The sequence below is a fragment of the Pleurodeles waltl genome, chromosome 4_1 (assembly GCF_031143425.1).
Source record: "Pleurodeles waltl isolate 20211129_DDA chromosome 4_1, aPleWal1.hap1.20221129, whole genome shotgun sequence".
NCBI classification, from domain to species: domain Eukaryota; kingdom Metazoa; phylum Chordata; class Amphibia; order Caudata; family Salamandridae; genus Pleurodeles; species Pleurodeles waltl.
In genome coordinates this window covers 265,440,752-265,460,903 of record NC_090442.1, presented here as the reverse complement: position 1 = coordinate 265,460,903, position 20,152 = coordinate 265,440,752, and positions in this window count along the sequence as shown.

The window sequence follows — 20,152 nt, the reverse complement described above, 5'->3', positions numbered from 1 at the left end:
CCCATGGGTACTTTAGCACTGATAAATCAAAAAGGGGATGGGAAGAATGGTGAACTTGGATGGGGTAAGGAAGTTGCGGAGATGGGGAAGGACATGAGATATGGGGCCAAGTCTGTGAGAGACAGTGTGACATGGATTTCATGGTGTGCACAGTACAATGTACAGTATAATGAAGGTCCCTATATATGTTCGAGTGGTTAGGTCAGATCTAGATGTCGGTAGATAATGTTGTCATGTTCCATTCATCCTAAAATGCTAAAGTGAAATACTTACAGTGCCCCAATATAAAAGTTTAGCCACTGGGAGTAGTGCCAATGTTATGTGATCCCCTATTGTCTTGAAAATGCTGTGTAAAATAGCCAGCTGAGAAGAGGTTTGCAAAACACACTGTAATGAGCAATGCCACACTTCCAGCTGAATTTCGATAAACTGGGGCAGGAACAACAAAGTACAAGCGAAAGGTCACATCTTGGGGCTCTACACCTCCAGCAGAGAGCGTCAGGCATCAGCTTTGCATCACACCACCAATAAGGAATCCTGCATTGCACCATGAAGGTGTACCCTTGTGAATGTGTCTGCAAACATGCAGTTTCTGATGACCACAGAGTGTAATGAGGCTTCGTTAGTTACAACATACCAAAAGCAGGAGAGTTTGGCCATATACATGTTCAATCACAATACACATGGGGAAGAACCCACCACCGGGGTGCTATAAATATCAACCGGGGTGCTGAATATATCAACTGTTAAGATGGTGCACCAAATGTTAGATGCCCATATTCAGTAATCACAATGAAGTAGCTGCTGCATATGGTTTGGCATGATCCATGATGCCCTGCCCGTCGACATATTTACCTTTATGATTTTGTTCATGGTCAATGACATTTGTGTAGGAATATCTATCAGCAGCATGCCTTACAAGTAGATACCAAGAGACAACACCTTTTGAATACTTGAATTCCTTACCCCAACAAGAGGTTAAATTTTACAAGCGGCCATCCCATAAAGTAGTTTTCCATTCGATCATGAGGGGTTTAATCATTCCCTTCAATCCCATATTGAACAATATAATCAGGTATTCAACATTTGATAAACTATCTAAATTCTCTGTGACCTTCGACTGCTGCTGCTCAAATGAGCTTATACTCTGAAAAGAAGGAAAATGTATTAATCAAAGAAATCAGTTCTGTTTAGAGGAACTGGGCACTTGTGAGATGTAAAGAATTTCATCTGCAGAGACCACTGAGTAGGGAGCAGCCTTCAGCAGTATCCACTCTTTGTATGCCCTATGATGGCTACTGTTAGTGTCCCAAGTGCTAAAAGGAACAAGAGGGTGAAAGAAGGTATCCCTGTTTTGCACCCCAGTTAATAAGTAAGGTGTCAGAGAGGAAACCTCTGCCTGAATGTTCCATATAAAGCTGAGAATGTCACCCAAGTGCATCTCTCCAAGGTCCTAAAGATACTCCAATTCAACTCAGATAAAGACATTTCCTATGAACATTAACACCATGGCTCCTCTAGATTGTCTTTGACCTGCCAGCGACTAATGGGGGTGTATGTGGTTCCTGGACGTGCACCCAGCATAAAAAAATCATCATGGATGAGACCTATTATAAGCTTTCTCAGCTGATTTGCCAAGATGTTAATCAGAATCTTCATGTCGGTGTGGATGAGAGAAATAGGTCTGTAACTGGCACATAAGCATAGGTCCTTAGAACCCTTTGATAGAAGGCTAATGATTGCTTTGTTAAACTCACTGTCTGGTCAGACCCTTGTCTTGGCCTCTTTTGACACCTCATAAAAAACAGGGACAATCAGAGATTTATCAATCCTCTAGAACACACCCAAGAAAAGGCAGCCTGGGAATTACTTTTCAAATGTCTGACTCTAGGATTTCTTTTCCAACAACTCTCTAATTTTGTCAGAGAGGCACTTCGGACAGTGAATTCCAGTCACAAAAATATGAGCAATGTCTGAGTGATATAGATGCAGAAAGTAGGCCTCAAAGGCCCCAGTTATTTCCACTGGGTGGGTGATACATTTATTTGAGTCATCTCTGAAAGGAGGGATGTCAGTCCGTGGTTGCTTTTGTATGTGTTGCTTTGCCAAGAAAAGGCCCACTTTTCCCCATTAGTTTGGTTAGGGTGTTTTCACCTTTACAGAGAATAGTGAGTTAAGGTCATATATCTTCTTCTCCAACAGTCTCAGTTTTTCAGAGGACATGTGATCATTAAAGCACCCTGGAGTGTTGCTTTTCCAGCTTCCCACAGTATCTGTGCCAATCACATGGAGTCATTATTCAGGCTGAGATACATTTTTACATGATCCCTGCAGGAGGCCTTCTCCATCAGTTGCCTGTATCTAATCACATTCATCCTCCACCGTTTCAAAGGAGGTGGAATATTCTAGATGGAACAGGATCAGAAATCCTACCCTCAAGGATAGAACAGGAAGAGATGAGAGGCAGAACTGTGTGTGATGTTAGAAAGTGGTCGACTGTGGAGCAGGAGCCATGAACACAGGACACAAAGGCGTAATGTCTGTCTCTGGAGTGAATTAAATGCCAAGTGTCCAGCAGACCACAGATCTCAAACAGGAGGGCAAACAATAGAGTCCTGTCTATCCAACAGGAGAGCCTTGTCTATCCAACAGTTCCAAGCTCCGCTTCCCTCTTTTGTGACATTCGACTGGGTAAACCATAGAAGATCATTCAGCGTTCTCCAATATGGACACCCATACTACCTTATTGAACTGGCACATATCCCCATCCAACATAGCAGTGGCAAGCCCAGTAAGCAAGGAGTGATGATGTAGAACTATCACATACACTCCCTTTTCAGTGCCTGACATGGACATGCAGGCCAATGGAGAGCCGCCCGCCACATGAACAGCAAAACATGCTGCACCAGACCATATCTCTGCTTCATAGATGCAGGACACTCAACACAGTTCTGTCTGTGTCTGTGACACCAAGCACTTTAAGAGGTATGTGGCACTCCTCAGGTCCATGGCACCTTTGGTGACTTACCACTGTTTGCAGCAATCAGACAGCAAGGTGGGAGACATCTTTATCAAAGAGTCAGCCATCTCGGTCAATTTCAAACCCAACCTCCTAGCAGTTCTCTTTTGATAAGTTAACGTAGTCTTACTTAATTCCAGGAGGCTTGATAGCACGAGAAGTCTGGGCTAGGTGGTCATATGATGTTAGCTGTTTAACACTATAAGTGAGTGGAAACATTTTCTTATTTAGCACACACTGTAGAAATGAAGGACCCCTTCCTCATTAGCCGAAATGTTGACTCTTTGGGGTTTCAAAACACACTCACTGTGGGTCAGGTCTCTCTAGCCATTATGGAGACTGATGGTATCAGAGTGATGATGGCACATTAGCATCTCCTTTGAAGTTCAAGAGCTGTTTACCTTCTTCCTAGTCATAGATTATCTTTTCTGTATCCGTCCACAAGAACTTCAGTCCTCTTGGGAATGCTCATTCCTTTAATATTGAGTTCCATGATACAATGCCAAATTTCCCATCTTCATTGGAGTGGCATTGCTGGGATGGCATGAAAAAAGGAGCACCTGACTCTCTGCACAGGGAAAGCTGTAAATTTTCCTCTCTTGGAACATGATTTATTTCTTAAGTTCTTGACCTCACACCCGGTTCCGTGAAGCACTTCCTCTCCAGGTTTGCCTTTCCAATTACAACCTGATCATCTGCATTTGGCTTCAAAATACTTCAAAACATGTTGGTGAGGCATACATAGATAACATCATTATCTGCATAGTTTTTTTTAGGTGAAATGGGTGAACACTGTCTCAGCTGGACCTGTTTTCAAGATCCTCAAACTTTGTCAAAAATTTCTCTTGTATATGAAGTTGATGAGATTGTAGCTCCATTTCTTTCTTTGACGTCAGTTGGTTTTCCCCTGCTTTGATTCAGGGAGAGCATGTCCTGTTTTATGTCTGCAGTAAATCTGCTCAGATCACTCTAAGGTGTCCAATCCGTTAGGAAAAGAAGTTTTGGAGTTCCCCCGGAAGGTCCTTTAGGTAGTCTTTAGTAGAGGCCATATCAACCAGGTATTTAGTTTGGGACTTTCTCTCATGCATATATTTTTCTATGGGACCCTTCTTGCCTCTTTTTATTAGATTTGGCATGTGGATTAGTCTGTAGTTCCTTCCACAAAAGCACGAGGGAGTGCCTCCTACAAATTCAAACCAATTTTGATTGAGGCAGAGTGTGTAATGTTGCTTTCAACTTCTGGGATGCTGTGTTCGTGTAGGTGCTCCCAGTATCCAATCATGTAGAGAAGAGGTGAAGGAGTGACACATCACAACCGTTCAAATATCTGGGTCACACCAGCCAAGGGTCTTTTGATGTTGCTCTGAAGGTGCTGGGCAGGAACAGGTATCAAATTTGGAACCTCATGTCTGAGGTGTTGTTAAGATGTTGAAGTCACAGACATGATAATCTGCAGCATAGGGAGGAAAATGCTGCAAGTGGAACTGTGCCAGTGTGAACAAACATAAAAAACAGTACAACAGAAAAATGGAGAGAGTTTAAAGGTTTTAACTGAAGGTAAAGGACAGAATCTCTGAAGGAGAACACACAAAAAGAAACCAAGAATGCCTCTTTCCAATATGTTTGGGGTATTAACTGCAATGTCTACATCAGTTGTGACATCAACAGCGTTGGACACTGGCTAGCTCTTCTAATGATGAGTTGGTTTCACAGGTTGCACTGGTCCGAGCCACAAGAGGAATCAGCAGTGTCAGTACTGTGAAGACGTTCAAATTGGGAACTTTGTGCTTTATTTCCCCTTTTCCTGATTTTCAGAAAACTGATGGATTAGTTGGTCAAAGGAAGGTTTTGGTACTATAACTAATAGCTCCTGGAGCCCGTCTCTTCCTACTTTTGCTTTGCATCCTTTATAATAACTGAGCTGCTTATTTTCTGACAAGCCCAAGAGAGGGTTTTTTCAGAGTAGCTGCTAAAAGCAAGGGTATGCAATTATATGCAGTTGTTTAGATATACTGGTCTGGTGTTGTATAGAGCTTTCTAGGTCTGTGTGAGGAGTTTGAATTGGCTGCATTTGTGGATGGGTAGCCAGGGGAGCTCTTTGAGGTGAGATGTGGCTGCGGTGAGAGAGATTGAGGATGAGTTTTGTGTCGGTGTTCTGCATGGTTTGAGGTCTGTGTAGGAGTTGCATGGCGATTTTGACATACAGTGCATTGCCATAGTCGAGTCTGATTGTGACAAGTGACAGTGTGTCAATTTGTCTGTTGTTTTGTGGCAGCCACTTACATAGCATACGTAGAATATAGAAGCAGGCAGTACCCACTGAGTTGATTTGTGCCTTCATATTGAGTTTGTCATCCCGGATGATTCCCAGATTTCTGATGTGGTCGATAGTTGTTGGTGCTTCTCCTAGCTCTTTTGGCCACCAGCTGTCGGGCCATATGGAAGTCTTGTTTCCTAAGACCAGTATCGCTGTCTTGTTGGACCTGAGCTTCAGGCAGTTGGTTCTCATCCATCCAGCTACCTAGATCATACAGTTGATGCAGTTGGTTCTGGTGGTAGTTGTCTTGTCCATCAGGGAGAGGATGAGTTGAGTGTTGTGGGCATAGAAGATGATGGTTATTCCTTGGGATAGAAGATGATGGTTATTCCTTGGGATCAGATGATGTTGGAGATTGGTGTCATGTAGATGATCCTCAGATCATATCTTTTGATCTCCGATGTAAAGGGAGGGAGTCTGCCTTTTTGGGTTCTTCCTGTGCGGAGGAAGCAGGAACAGCTGACTGCAGGTCCTTGGATTGCAATTTCATGTGGTCTTCTGATGAGTGCGCTGTGAGCGACTATGTCAAATGCTGCTCAGAGACAGTGGTAGATGAGGGCTGTGGTTTCTCCTTAGTCCATGATGGTCGGGATGTCGTTGGTGGCTGCAACACACTAAAGTAGCACTGTAAACCATGCCTGAGGCCTGGCACTATAGACTGTACTCCAGTTTTAACTACCATTAGCACTTAGCAAAATAAACCTTTGCCACACCCAAACCTTCCTTTTCAATACTTATATGTCACCCCAAAGTAGGCCCTTATGGCTCATAGGGCAAGGTTTATGGTATTTAAAAAGTAGGACGTTTCTTTATAGCACATGAAGTGAGAATTTCTGAGCATCCTAATAAGCCCACGCATGCCAGCAGACCCAATTCAGGTGGGAGACTCCAGATTCTTGAAGCCAAAAGTGGCTTTTATTTAGCTGTCTGCCAAAATTGTCGCTGTTTCAACAGAAGTCAATGAGGAAAATACATTCCCTAAATTTATTTTCAAAATCTCTCACTTTCCTGTTTTAATATGTTGAAATATATGTAAGGCTGTCATCAAATCCATTATCCCCAATCTATATCATAGATATGCGTGGATTCTCATTCACACAATCTGATGTTCTTGGGACTTCACTAATCTCCTTATTAGATATTTAGCCTTCTCGTCTAAGGAAGTTGTTAACCACCATAATTATTGCCTTGAGACAAATATGAGTCTATATAAATAGTGAAAGGGCAATTACCAGCTTTTCACCCTCGACCGGGTGAGACCATTATGGCTGTTGTTAGTAAATATCTAAATAACATCGTCCAACGCAGGCAAACAGATCATGCCTCCTTGTTTGTGTCAGCTTCTTACTTCGTTATTGAGCTAAGAATGCAGACAAACTAAAGTGAACATCAGTATAAGGGTTCTACATTTAGGCATGCAAACAACCTTCACAAAGTTTCATTTGCAATTTAAAGCGATTTTCTTTTTCTTCTCCATGGAGAAAATATTTCCCCATTCAGATACTCATGTCCTTGCACCACTGTCAGTTGCAGAGGTGTTCCCTCCGTGTTCGTATCCTGTATAGGGATTTACTTCTGGCCTTAAGTGCACTAACGGCCAGATTTATGCTGGCCTTGCGCTGTTCCAGCGCCATATTAGCGTCATTTTTTTTTATCCTAGTGTGGTGTTGGAAGGGGAAAAATGCAGCACCATACTTACAAAGTGGCACAGTGCTTGCATTGCACCACTTTGTAACCTCTTGCTCCACATTATGCCTGTGTCAGGCGTAATGTATTCAAGAGGGGCGTTCCGGTGCTATGGGGCCATAAAAATGTCACATAGGAATCTATGAGATTCCTTCGCACCATTTATATCGGCATTTTTTAACGCCTGCTAATTGCAGTCTTTGAAAAGAGACTCCCATTGTTTACAATGGACATCTGGGTGTTTTGTGGGATTAGCGCCATCATTTTTTACGCTAATCGTGCAAAGCGCTGGACTAGCGTAAAAAAATTATGACGCTAGTCACCATAACTACCGCCACTGTGTGCCACAGTTTAAATACGGCGCTACCATGGTGGTGTTACGGGGGCGCTAAGGGGCGCAAGAAAAGTGGCGCTGCACTAGGTGCAGGGCTACTTCTCATAAATCTGACCCTAAATCTCTAATGGTATTGATCAGGGAATGAGGCTGCCAAGGTTTTGTGAATAGTTACAAACTCAGAGGTTTGTGGTTGTTCACCTATTTGGACTGGGGCTAACTGTCTGGAACGCCCAATGAAGCAGGTTTGCTCAAACCTAACATCACACCATAATAATGTAGAATTACATTTCAGCAAATGCTTTTATATGTATACATTAGGGCTTGGTGAAATTGTATTTGACACTCATAGACATACAGTTCCTGCTTACTGGCTTACCTGTAACTTGTGGAGTTTCGGGATTTTCTGTATGTACATCATAACGTCGTTTTTTTTTCTCTCACAAGTGAACATTTGTATTTTAGTGCATACCTTGCTTATCCTTTTCTTGAGAGTGATCTGAAACAGTATACAGACTTCACCATGTAGCCTTTACAGTAAGTAGCACACAGCCCTTCAGCCCGTTTTTTGGTACTTTACCTCATGGTGCTGTACCGTGCAGGTAAGTTTAAAAAACAAAAAAAATACATATATATACATATATGTGTGTGCGTGTATATATATATATATATATATATATATATATATATATATATATTGGAAAATTGGTTACTGGTAAGGGCAGGTAGGTACCTACACTTAGCAATAGGCCACTAACCTCCACTTAGGTCCAGTTAGGTCTCAGTAAATTAAACCCAGCTCAACCCTTGGTAGCTTGGCAACGAGCGACAAGGCTTAACTTAGGAGACAGAGTGTAAAGCATTCAAATATCACAAAACAGTAATTAAATAAAACACATGAAACAGTTTAAAAATCCAAAACTAATTTATAAAAATATATTATATTTATATTTTTAAAATGACACAAAAATGAATATAAGCGGATAAGGGGAACCAGAGATATGAATTTTTAAAGAATTATTGTTTTTTTAGTGCCTAGAAACAAAAAGCGCTAATCGGGTCATCTGGTTGCACCTCGACCGGGGCAAAGTCAAAGTTTAAGGCTGACCGTGATGGAGCCCGGCTCGGCTACAGGCCTCGGGAGGCCTCAGTCAAAAGTTTACCTTCGCACTTAGTCATTTTTCTGAAGATTTTCTTCAGCGGGATGAACCTGCCCGTCCAATCCGACCTCCTGGAAATCTTCTCCGGATACGCGTCACGGGAATCCTCGTGGAGATTTTTACCTTCAGACTTAGTCGTTTTTTCGAGGTGAAAATCCTTCGACCGGGGTAAACCTGGATCTTGATCCGACGTACTTGGAGCCCTCCTCGGATACGCTGGCTGGGAGGTCCCGGTCAACTTTGTACGTTCGGACTTATGCCCTCATTATGACGTTGGCGGTAAAAGCCGCTTACTGCCGTGCAGAAGCCCGCCACCACACCGCCGCTGCTGCGGAATTCCGCCACAGCTATTATGATCCACAGTTCAGAATCCACCAAAATTCCGACACCCACACAAGTCCGCCACACCAAAGGTCAGTAATAAACTGGTGAAAACAAAACCTCCACCGTCACGTCAACAGAAATAAGCCCACACTAGCATGACACAAGAATCCACGCGGCGGTCTTTCAACCGCGGTGTTCCATTGGCGGTACACACCGCCGCACTCAAAATACACACACTCTTACAAAACACACCCACATTGGACAATTACAAATACACACACCTGATACACATGCACACACCACTCCCACACACTCAATACACTATAAAACACACACCCACATCATCAAAAACCCTTACGACCACAAATCACGAACGAAAGCCAGAGAGAGACACCACCATCAACAACACTAGCATCCACAGGCACACAACACCATCACCCACATAACTTCCACGCACCTCACACAACGCCCCACTACTTATCAGCACACTTATCACCCCACACACCACCCCACACATCACCTACACCACCCCATGGCACGGCAAAGACACCCCAGGTTCTAGGAGGAGGAGCTCAGGGTCATGGTGGAGGAAATCGTCCGGGTAGAACCACAGCTATTCGGATCACAGGTGCAGCACACCTCCATTGCAAGGAAGATGGAGCTATGGCGAAGAATAGTGGACAGGGTCAACGCAGTGGGACAACACCCAAGAAATCGTGAGGACATCAGGAAGAGGTGGAACGACCTACGTGGGAAGGTGCGTTCCGTGGTCTCCAGCCACCACCTGGCGGTTCAGCGGACTGGCGGCGGACCCCCACCTCCTCCCCCACAACTAACAACATGGGAGGAGCAGGTCTTGGCAATTCTGCATCCTGAGGGCCTCGCAGGAGTCGGTAGAGAAGTCGAAGCTTTACTATTACATCCCCCACCCTACCTGCATGCCAGCATATACCCCCACCCTCACACTCACCCCATCACTCCTACTCCTCACAAATGTCCCAGTATCACAAACCACCCATCCTAACACTAATCCCTGCATGCAACAACAAAGCATGGACACCCATCACTAAAGCATGCCCACCGCACATACCCATACACCCCCCTAAACCATCATCACACAAGGTCCCACACAGGAATGCTAGCACTGGGGTACACGGTCACCCACCCATTGCACACCTTGACACACACAGATGCAATAATCATGCCTTTATACCCCTTCAGGACCTCTACCCAACGTCACTGGACAGGAGGGTCCACACATGTCCACACTACCAACAGAAGAGGCCCATAGTGATGACAGCACCTCTGTCCAACTGGATCTAGATGACCAGCCCGGCCCATCGGGGACCTCAGGACAGTCTGTCGCGTGGGCTCTCATTATCCTAAATGAGACTACTGGATTCCTAGGCAGCAGGATCGTTCACGGTGTGGTGGACTGAGTCGGACCCACTTGGAAGGACCTCTGTCACCCTAAATCTGGTTTAGCTCCGGCTAACTAGCAGTGCCTCATTTCTCCAAAAGGGAAGAGATGATTAGGCAGCCGAGCGCATGACATCTTTGGAACTTCTCAGGGAAGTCGTGGTCACTCAGATCCAAACCAACTCTCTCATTTATAGTATGATCTCATATACAAATGACAAAGGCAGTGTGAGTTTTATATAATGTTTTAATAAAACGACTGCATTTTAGATATCAAGGCGTGAGCCGCAATAACCAGAACCATACAACACAGTAGGATTGAAATAGTCACGAGGAGAGTGAAACATAAGAACAACGCTATCATGGTGTTCAACAATTTCTACTCTCCCTTAGCTAGTTCTATTTCGAGCACAGCATGTTAAGCTTCTAACTTGCCTTTCTGAATCCCTGGGGAGACATCAGCCTTCATACATGAGCAAAGGCCTGTGATCTGGTTCAGCATCTGCTACGAGGCAGTCAGCGTCTAGTTGTGGTTCCCTGGTCGGAATCTCCCTCTTGCGTGTATTGGGACAAGGAAGTGTTTTTATAACTAACATGTCAGCGTGATCACAAATTGTCCCTACGCAGGAATGCCAAAGACTAAACTCCTACCACGTCTATCGGCAATGTACCAGACTGTATCCTTGACTGAACCACAGAGTGAACAGGAATCTGTTATGGAGAACTTCAGTGCTGAAGTAGGCTAAACAGTGTGATATGAAATATAAAACAAGACCGTAGAACTGGTTATTCAAAAAATAACAGTACAAAGCTGAATAAAAGCATTTAGAGCAAAGTGCACAGAGGCTCTAAGCTGCGAGCAAAGGAATAAAATACATCCAGGGCAAAATGCACAAAGGCCTAAAGCCTGAAGCTAATGTGCAAAGGATACGTAAAACTGACCACACTACAAGTCGGTTCCCCACACCCAGTCACAGGCCACTGCAGAGCATCCCCCCTCTGGAAACACCAGCACAGCACCCACCCAGCGTGCCCATACCTCCGTCCCCAGGACACGTCAATCAGCATTGTGTCCACCACTACATGAAACCCAGGCTAACCCACCACCCCAACAACAACAGGGACCTGGGGGCAGTGGTAGCGGGCACACGGTCCAGGGGACGGAGGCCCAGGAACACAGGGGAACTGGGAGGGCTGCTGTGCGACAGGGGGCGGACAGGCCCAGGGAACCCACTCTCCACGAGGCCCTCTCCTCCATCATGGGAGCCTACCCCCACTCCCAGGAGACGATGGCAACGGTCCTGGCCAAGTTTCAGGAGACCCAGCGCATGCAGGAGGAACAGTATTTGGGCTTCAGGGAGGAACTCAGAACCATCAGCTCCACCCTGGGCACCATCGTAGGGGTGCTGAAGGAAGTAGTCAACACCAGGAGGGACACTGTGGCACTCCAAGGGGCCCCTGACACTAGCATGGATGATGAACTGCCCACCACCTCTGCCGGCGCTAGTGGACAGGATGCACTGCCACAGGACCACCACACCAGCACCCCACCCCCTGCAGACGGAGAACCACCCTGCAAACGGTCCCTGAGATCCAGCGCCTGCAGGAGGAACAGTATATGGGCTTCAGGGAGGAACACAGAACCATCAATTCCACCCTGGGCACCATCGTTGGGGTGCTGAAGGAAGTATTCGACTCCAGGAGGGACACTGTGGCACTACAAGGGGCCCCTGACACTAGCCTGGACGATGAACTGCCCACCACCTCCGCCGGGGCTAGTGTACAGGAGGCTCCGCCACAGGACCACCACACCAGCACCCCACCCCCTGCAGAGGGAGAACCACCTCACAAACGGTCCCTGAGATCCAGGAACAAGACAGAGAACGATGCCAAGACCCCCGCCAAGAAATGAAACCACCCTGATTGTCATCCTACTGTCCCACTTTGTCACCCTATCTATCCTTTAACTGCCCCAGCTGCACTTCCTATGCCCATTTTGGCAATGCACCTGTGAGACTAATAGACTGGACTCTGCCATGGACATTCTTCCTCCATCACCCTTCACCATTTTGCTACCCCCTCCAATTTTGAGCACTAAAATAAACACCCTTAAAGCACAAAACAATCTGGAGTCTGTCTGTGATTTTGGAATACTGTATTAGCAATAACTGTGGCAAAAAGCTCTTTCATTTGTAATGTCAATATACCTATGTCACACAGCTCTAGTCCATTAGGAATCAAAGCAGATGTCACACTGTGGGACCCAGATCTGTGAAATCATAAGGGAAAGTGACAACTCAGTGACCATCCACTGGGTGAAAAAGACAGACAGTAGAGAGGTAGTAGTGTATAAGTACATGTAGTAGGCAGGTTTGTATTCTTACCTGTGTTTCACTGGAAATATTTCTGGATCACTGAGTCCCTGTTGTCCATGTCTTCTTCCTCTGCTTCCTCGTCTTCACTGTCCACAGGCTCCACAGCTGCAACAACACCGCCATCTGGACCATCCTCGTGCAGAAAGGGCACCTGTCGTCGCAAAGCCAAGTTGTGAAGCATACAGCAGTCCACGATGATCTGGCACACCTTCTTTGGTGAGTAGAATAGGGATCCACTTGTCATATGGAGGAACCTGAACCTGGCCTTCAGGAGGCCAAAGGTCCGCTCGATCACCCTCCTAGTTCGCCCATGGGCCTCATTGTAGCGTTCCTCTGCCCTTGTCCTGGGATTGCTCACTGGGGTCAGTAGCCATGACAGGTTGGCATAACCAGAGTCACCTGCAATTGGCGAGGGACAACTGTTAGACACACACTAACCTGGAGGGATATCCCCAGACCCAGAAAACCATTCCCACTGACTAGCTTCCAGGTGCTCACCTAATAGCCACACACGATGCCTCTGGAGTTGCCCCATTACATAAGGGATGCTGCTATTCCGCAGGATGTAAGCGTCATGAACTGAGCCAGGGGGCATTCACATGGGAGATGTACTGGTCTTCCAAACATACCATCTGTACATTCATCGAATGATAACTCTTCCGGTTTCTGTACACCTGTTCACTCCTGTGGGGGGGACCAAAGCCACATGGGTCCCATCAATGGCACCTATGATGTTGGGGATATGTTCCAGGGCATAGAAATCACCTTTCACTGTAGGCAAATCCTCCACCTGAGGGAAAACGATGTAGCTCCGCATGTGTTTCAGCAGGGCAGACAACACTCTGGACAACACGTTGGAAAACATAGGCTGGGACATCCCTGATGCTATGGCCACTGTTGTTTGAAATGACCCACTTGCAAGGAAATGGAGTACTGACAACACCTGCACTTGAGGGGGGATTCCTGTGGGATGGCGGATAGCTGACATCAGGTCTGGCTCCAACTGGGTACACAGTTCTTGGATTGTGGCACGGTCAAGCCTGTATGTGATTATCACATGTCTTTCCTCCATTGTCGACAGGTCCACCAACGGTCGGTACACCGGAGCATGCCACCATCTCCTCACATGTCCCAGCGGATGGCGCCTATGAAGGACAACAGCGAGCACAGAGTCAAACAACTCAGAAGTATGTACCCACAGCTTACTCAGAAAACCATTCATACTTAAAAAGTGGCCTGTATTTGTGTTGAGCCTAGGCCTAGGTATGTGTGACGCAGTTTAAAATGAATCCATGTGGGCCCCTGAAATGGCGGCTGCCTGAGCTCTAAAGTGGGACAATGGGATGTGAGGTAACTGCGCTGGCGTTGTACACCGTCGCGGTAGGCGGTCGAAGACTGTGGCGCAATGCTGCATTGGTTAACATTGGACCCTATGGGTCCCAGGAGCCAATGACGATGTTCGCCGGTGGTGACGGTACGCACAGCCACGGACGTGACCGCCATTTTCTATCTGTTCAATCACTCGATACCTGATCTTCGACAGGAGAGGACCTACACTGCAAGTGCTGCTGTGACCTCAGTCTGGAAGAGACAATGGCTCGAGTGTCTGGGGAAAGGGCCCCTGCCTTCACATGGAAGGAGTTGGAGAAACTTGTGGATGGGGTCCTCCCCCAGTACACGCTACTCTACGTCCTCCAGACAAACAGGTAAGCACACTAGGAGCATGATGTATGGGCTATGCCTGTGTGGAGAGGGGTGGATGTAAGAAGCAAGGGGGGAGAGTGCGGCGTGCATGAAACGATGGTGAGTGCATGTGCCACATGGCAAGGGTAGGGATGGGGGCCAATCGCTTTGACGGTGCAGTTGGTTATAACTTTCTCTTCCCCCTGTACAAATCATGTAGGTCAGGGCCCACCAGAAAAAACATATTTGGCGTGCCATCGCCAAGGACGTCCGGACCCTGGGGGTCTACCACAGACGGAGCACCCACTGCTGGAAAAGATGGGAGGACATTCGCCGCTGGAGCAAGAAGACGGCGGAGGCTCAGCTGGGGATGGCCTCCCAACGTGGGAGGGGTGCCCGTCGCACCATCACCCCCTGATGTTCAGGATCCTAGCGGTGGCGTACCCGGAGTTGGATGGGTGCTTGAGGGCATCACAGCAGCCACAAGGGGGTGAGTACATTCGCATTCTGCTGACTTTGCGCGCAGTGGAGGGGTCTGGGTGGGGGAGGTAGGCTGGGGGTTTCCCTAGGCCAGGGCGAGTTCTGTAGGCAAAGTCCCTCCGTAAGGCAGGCCATGTGGCACCCCACCCCCCTTCTGTAGAGTGACAACTACACCTAGTCATGCCCCTGTGTCATCTATGTGTGCAGATGGCGTCCATAGCCTTGTAGGCCATTTCCCAGGAATTGAACAGTGGAGCCCAAGAGCGCGGCGTAGTGCAGGGGGCTTCTGTGTCTGTCGTGTCCGCCAACGGTAGCGGTAATGCATGCACTCAACATGTCTTTCTTCTGTCGTCCCCCCCTTTTTGTGGTCTCCCTGTTCTTGTGTGCATTAGCATGATCAGGCAGAGGAGCAGTGGCACTGGAGCAGGAGGGCGCTGCATCCCACATGGCCATGGAGGGCCACACTACAGACTCAGAGTTCACCAGTGGGACGGAGGGCGAGGGGAGCTCCACGGCAGGGACAGGAGCTGAGACCAGTGACACAGACTCGTCCTCTGATGGGAGCTCCCTTGTGGTGGCGGCAACATCTGTGCCCCCCCCATCTACAGGTACAGCCGCCACCCCCCTTCCAGCACCGCCCTCCCAGAAGCCCCTCAGCATTCGCCCCGTGCCGGCTCACCCGGGAGGGTGGGCATCACCTTTGCCCCAGGCACCTCAGGCCCTGCCCCAGTCACCCCTGCTGCCCTCAGTGAGGAGGCCATTGACTTCCTCAGGTTCCTCACTGTTGGGCAGTCTACCATTTTGAATGCCATCCAGGGTGTAGAAAGGCAGTTGCAACAAACAAATGCATTCCTGGAGGGCATTCATTCTGGTCAGGCGGCCCTTCAGCGAGCTTTTCAGACTCTGGCCTCAGCACTGATGGCAGCCATTGTCCCTGTGTCTAGCCTCCCCCTTCCAACTTCCTCCACCCCGACCCAATCCCCTGTACATCAGCCTATCCCAAGCACACCATCAGACCAGCATGTACACACGTCAACACACAAGGGAAGCTCAGGCAAACATAAGCACCACACATCCTACAGGCACTCACGCAACCATCACACACATGCAGACACACCAACATCCACTGCCTCCACTGTGTCCCCCTCCTCCTCGTCTCCCTCCTCCCTCCCAGTCTCGTCTACACTCACACCTGCATGCACTACCTCTACAACCACTACGTCCCTCTCCAGCACACCCACCACCACACCCCGCTCACGTGCAGTCACCACCCCACTACCATTCACACGTTCCCTGTGTCCTCTCCCAGTGTTTCTGTGACGCCCCCTCCCAAGATAAACAAACGCAGGCACACACCCACCCAACATCCATCCACCTTACGACAGCCTCCAACACATGCACCTTCACCCAAAGTCACCAAACGAACACCTCCTACAACCACAACCTCTTCCTCCACTCCCAAACACCCTCCAGCTACCCGTCCCAGTGTGTCAAAAAAACTTTTCCTGTCCAACCTTGACCTCTTTCCCACACCTCCCCCACCCCGTCCGTCTCCTAGGTCCCAAACTAGCACCTCAGCCACAACATCTCCGGGACCAGTGGTGCCTGTAGTCACCGGAATCTGGAGTGCACCGGCCACCAGGGCAGCCAGTGTGGCACAGAGCCACAGCACAGACAGTCCCCCACCTGTGAAGCATCAGAAGATGGCCAGTGCCCGACGGGAGGGGGGAAGACTCCAGCCACCAAAGCCGCTCCCAGGGGTCCCGGTGGGAGTGTGGAGTCAGCTGTGACACCTTCCAAGGTGGGGAAGAGCCACAAGAAACCCGGCAAGTCTGGGAAGAGCAGCACAGCGGAGAAGAACGCCATCATCCCCGCTGCCCAGGAGGCCACCGCCAGCACCAGCCCAGCTGCCCAGGAGGCCACCGACAGCACCAGCCCAGCTGCCCAGGAGGCCACCGCCAGCACCAGCCCAGCTGCCCAGGACAGGACCGCCAGCACCAGCCCAGCTACCCAGGATGCCACCGCCAGCACCAGCCCAGCTGCCCAGGAGGCCACCGCCAGCACAAGCCCAGCTGCCCAGGAGGCCACTGCCAGCACCAGCCCCAGCCCAGCTTCCCAGGAGGCCAGCACCAGCCCAGCTGCCCAGAAGGCCACCGCCAGCACGAGCCCCGCTGGGCCATGAAGGACTGCCAGCAAAAGCCCCGCTGGGCCATGAAGGACCGCCAGACCGCCAGCAAATGCCCAGCTGGGCCATGAATACCCGCCAGCACAAGCCCCGCTGGGCCATGAAGGACCGCCAGCAGCTGAGTCCCTGCAATGGAGTCCGCCGTCTCAAGCACCGCTGAACAGGGCACCGCCGTCTCAAGCACCGCTGAACAGGGCACTGCCGCCTCAAGCACCGCTGAACAGGGCACCGCCGTCCCAAGCACCGCAGAACAGGGCACCGCCGTCTCAAGCACCATTGAACAGGGCACCGCCGCCTCAAGCACCGCTGAACTGGGCACCGCCGTCTCAAGCACCGCTGAACAGGGCACCGCCGCCTCAAGCACCGCTGAACAGGGCACCGCCGTCTCAAGCAACGCTGGCCCATGAGCGCCAAGGGCACTGACGCTACTGAGTCCGTCACGGCGAGAATGAAGCACTCTGGGCACCAGGCCCCCTCCAGAACCTGTGGAGAATCACATCCACTACCTCTGTCCTTGGCAGGATGAAGCACTCTGGGCACCATGCCCCCTCCAGAAAGAGTGGAGAGATACAGCCACTACCTCTGTCCTTGGCAAGATGAAGCACTCTGAGCACCATGCCCCCTTCAGAACCAGTGGAGAGATACATCCACTACCTCTGTCCTTAGCAGGATGAAGCACTCTGGGCACCATGCCACCTCCAGAACCAGTGGAGAGATACATCCACTACCTCTGTCCTTAGCAGGATAAAGCACTCTGGGCACCATGCCCCCTCCAGAACCAGTGGAGAGATCCATCCACTACCTCTGTCCTTAGCAGGATGAAGCACTCGGGCGCCATGCCCCCTCCAGAACCAGGGGAGACTGTTATCCACTTGAGAGACTGTGGCTTTGCACTCCCCAGGACGAAACAGTGGGCAACCCACCCACTGTAGAGACTTGAGAGACTGTGGCTTTGCACTCCCCGGGATATGGCAGTGGGCAACCCACCCACTTGTGAGACTTGAGAGACTCTGGCTTTGCACTCCCCAGGATTGAACAGTGGGCAACCCACCCACTGTAGAGACTTGAGAGACTGTGGCTTTGCACTCCCCAGGATTGAACAGTGGGCATGTGGCCCTTTCGTGGATTTGGCGTCGTGCACTCAACCGGCTGAGGTGCCCCCCCTTTCCCTCCCCCTGAGGTGCCTGTTTAGTTGCTCTCTGATGCCCCTGCAGTGTTCTCCCCGTCATGGTCGGGGATCTTGTGTGGGCCTCGCCTATACCGTGTGGGCCCAGTGTTCTACTGACTTAGTTGGAGCACTACCTGGACTACTATGCTTGGTATATATTTTGTAAATGGTGTGTAAATATATATATTTTTGCCTACTTGATTTTAATATATTACAATGGTTACACTCCTTTTCTATTGTCTTTGCATTCTTCCAGGGGGGTTGGGGGTGTAACTGTGATGTATCAACCCTTTCTGTGCCGCAGACGTAATGGTTACGTCCTGCGGCACAGTACTGCTGTGCCCAGGACGTAACCATTCCGTCATGGTCGCACAGCCCAGAGGGAGCGCTAGGGTCGCTCCCCTGGAGGGGCAAATTGTATTTAGACCATTTCTGCCCCCCTTGGGGGCAAATCGGCCGATTTTAGGTGAATCTGCTCCCAAGGGGGGCAGAAACCACTAGGCACTGGGGATCTTTTTTTTGCGCCGCCACGCAAGGGGAGCCACCCCGTAGGCAAGGGTCGCTCCCCGGGGGGGTGGGCAAATTTATCTCAGGCCATTTCTGCACCCCCCTGGGGCCGGCTGAGCTAGAGGACAAAATCCACAGGTAGGCACTTTGCAAAAAACACCTCTGTTTTGTGTGTAAAAAATGGGATGTGTCGACGTTGTGTTTTGGGCCATTTCCTTTCGTGGGCGCTAGGCCCACCCACACAAGTGAGGTACCATTTTTATCGGGAGACTTGGGGGAACGCTGGGTGGAAGGACATTTTTTTTGTGTTTTTTTTTGGTTTGTTTGTCTTTTTAGAGATGGGGAGCGACCCCTTAGGCAAGGGGCGCTCCCCTGGAGGGGCAAATTGTATTTAGACCATTTCTGCCCCCCTTGGGGGCAAATCGGATGATTTTAGGTGAATCTGCTCCCAAGGGGGGCAGAAACCACTAGGCACTGGGAATCTTTTTTTTTGCGCCGTCACGCAAGGGTCGCTCCCAGGTGGGGGGTGGGGGGACACATTTTTCTTAGGCCATTTCTGCCCCCCCTGGGTCCGGCTGAGCTATAGGACAAAATCCACAAGTAGGCACTTTGCAAAAAACACCTCTGTTTTCTGTGAAGAAAATGGGATGTGTCCATGTTGTGTTTTGGGCCATTTCCTTTCGTGGGCGCTAGGCCCACCCACACAAGTGAGGTACCATTTTTATCGGGAGACTTGGGGGAACGCTGGGTGGAAGGACATTTGTGGCTCCTCTCAGATTCCAGAACTTTCTGTCACCGAAATGAGAGGAAAAAGTGTTTTTTTGCCAAATTTTGAGGTTTGCAAAGGATTCTGGGTAACAGAACCTGGTCAGAGCCCCACAAGTCACCCCATCTTGGATTCCCCTAGGTGTCTAGTTTTCAGACATGCGCTGGTTTGCTAGGTTTCCCCAGGTGCTGGCTGACCTAGAGGCCAAAATCCACAGGTAGGCACTGTTTTCTGTGAAAAATGTGATGTGTCCATGTTGTGCTTTGGGCCATTTCCTTTCGTGGGCGCTAGGCCTACCCACACAAGTGAGGTACCATTTTTATCGGGAGACTTAGGGGAACGCTGGGTGGAAGAAAATTTGTGGCTCCTCTCAGATTCCAGGACTTTCTTTCACCGAAATGTGAGGAAAATGTGTTTTTTTAGCCAAAGTTTGAGGTTTGCAAAGGATTCTGGTTAAAAGAAACTGGTCAGAGCCCCACAAGACACCCCATCTTGGATTCCCCTCGGTCTCTAGTTTAAAAAAATGGACAGGTTTGGTAGGTTCCCCTAGGTGCCGGCTGAGCTAGAGGCCAAAATCTACAGGTAGGCACTTTGCAAAAAGCACCTCTGTTTTCTGTCAAAAAATGGGATGTGTCCACGTTGTGTTTTGGGGCACTTCCTGTCGCGGGCGCTAGGCCTTCCCACACAAGTGAGGTATAATTTTTATCGGGAGACTTGGGGGAACGCTGG